The following is a 2,252-nucleotide window of genomic DNA, read 5'->3' as shown; positions in this document are numbered from 1 at the left end:
AACATCGTAAGGAGGCACTGTGCCCCAGCTCCGGCTGTCAGACTGTTGAAACAATGGACCGAAGAAGTCATTATTTCCCCCAAGAATCTCATGCTGGAATGAGGAAAAGCCTGCAGCCTGGTTCAGCTCGATGAAGAATTTGTCTCTGGGAAAGATTTTCTACAGTTCTCACAACTTTTCCGACCACTTGCAGAAGTGGCTGGAACAGAAACAAGAACTGTGACTGCTTAGCCACGCTCACTTCCTTCCCTCTCCTGAAACCTAAATCTCACCTTGGGATGCAGAAGAGGGTCTTGGGGGTGGGACGGGGTCGGTGCACCTCTTTCTCTTCCTAATATTGCCACATTGACCATATTTCCCTGCTTTGCTTTTCACTAGTACTTCATCCCATTAATGATGATGAGTGCCAAGCCTGGCTTGTTAGGGCTGTTATAAGAACGACCCCACACGCCCTTGATCCCAGCACTCAAGAGGCAGATCTCTGAGGCCAGCCTGGTCTACATGGAGAATGTCAGGTCAACCAGGGCTCTGTGTGTGTGTGTGTGTGTGTATGAGAGAGAGAGAGAGAGAGAGAGAGAGAGAGAGAGAGAGAGAGAGAGAGAGAGAGAGAGAGAACACCCTCTAATTTACAAAACATGCAAGCTGGGCGGGAGAGATGGTTCAGTGGTAAAGGCTGATTACTGCTCTTCCAGAAAACATGAGCTCAGTTCCCCAGCACCCATGTCAGGCACCTTTAACTCAACCTCTAGAGGATCCATTCACTCTTCTGCTCTTCATGGGCATTTTACACAGTCATACATACATACACACACACACACACACACACACACACACACACACACACACACACACGTGTGTATGTGTGTGCGTGTGTGTGTGTGTTTGGTTTTTTTTTCCTCCCAGAGCTGAGGACTGAGTCCAGGGCCTTGTGCTTGCTAGGCAAGAGCTCTACCACTGAGCTAAATCCCTAACCCTAAACATATGTGTGTGTGTATGTATGTGTGTGTGTGTGTGTGTGCACACACACACACACATATATACACACACACATATATGTGTATACACACATACACACATATATATATATGTATACACATACAAATTTAAAAAACAAGCACACAAATTAATTTATTGGACAAGTCCAAAGTATGCAAAAGAACTCTGTTAGCTTCATTCTGCAGATAAGGAGATCCCAGGCCAGTGGGGTATGGCCTGCTCCAAGCTGACAGTGAAGTAAGGCTGACAAAAGCGATCCATGTCCTGACTCTGTGCTCTGCAGTCCGCACATTGATGCCTGAGGTCTTTTCCCTCCAGCTCCGACTCTATGTTAAGGCGCTTCTTCCTGGAGGTAACAGTGACACTTTGGCGCTGGAAGACCTGAGTCTTAGACACGCTGTGAATATTGATTAGCTGTGTGAACTTGGTAGTGTTCTAGTTTGCTGTGATAAAACACTGACTAAAAGCAACTGAAAAGGAAGGGGTTAATTTCAGCTCACAGTCCATCACTGAGGGAAGCCAATGCAGGAACTCAAGCAGGACAAGAACCTAAAGGCAGGAACTGAAACAGAGGCCACGGAATGGTACTGCTCACTGGCTTGCTACATATGGTTTGCTCAGTCCGCTTTCTTATACAACCTAAGGCCACCTGCCCAGAGACGGCACTGCCACCAGTGAAGTGGATCTTCCCAGTCATCAAGAAAATCCCCCACAAACATGATCACAGGCCAATATGATGGAGGCAATTCTTCAACTGAGGTTCCCTCTTCCCGGGTTACTCTGTATGTGTTAAGTTTATAAAAACTAGCCGGTACAGTTTATTAAGCCCCCATTTTTTTCCCTCTTATTTTATTTTATTTTACAATACCATTCAGTTCTACATATCAGCCACGGGTTCCCCTGTTCTCCCCCTCCCACCCCCTCCCCTTACCCCCAGCCTACCTCCCATTCCCACCTCCTCCAGGGCAAATCCTTCCCCGAGGACTGCGATCAACCTGGTAGACTCAGTCCAGGCAGGTCCAGTCCCTTCCTCCCAGACTGAGCCAAGTGTCCCTGCATAAGCTCCAGGTTTCAAACAGCCAACTCATGCAATGAGCACAGGACTTGGTCCCACTGCCTAGTTGCCTCCCAAACTGATCAAGCCAATCAACTGTCTCACCTATTCAGAGGGCCTGATCCAGCTGGGGGCCCCTCAGCCTTTGGTTCATAGTTCATGTGTTTCCATTCATTTGGCTATTTTTTTTCAATAATTGAGT

The sequence above is a fragment of the Peromyscus maniculatus genome, chromosome 12, assembly GCF_049852395.1.
Source record: "Peromyscus maniculatus bairdii isolate BWxNUB_F1_BW_parent chromosome 12, HU_Pman_BW_mat_3.1, whole genome shotgun sequence".
Classification (NCBI taxonomy): domain Eukaryota; kingdom Metazoa; phylum Chordata; class Mammalia; order Rodentia; family Cricetidae; genus Peromyscus; species Peromyscus maniculatus.
The sequence above is the reverse complement of the archived record's forward strand: the minus strand, read 5'-3'. Positions refer to the sequence as shown.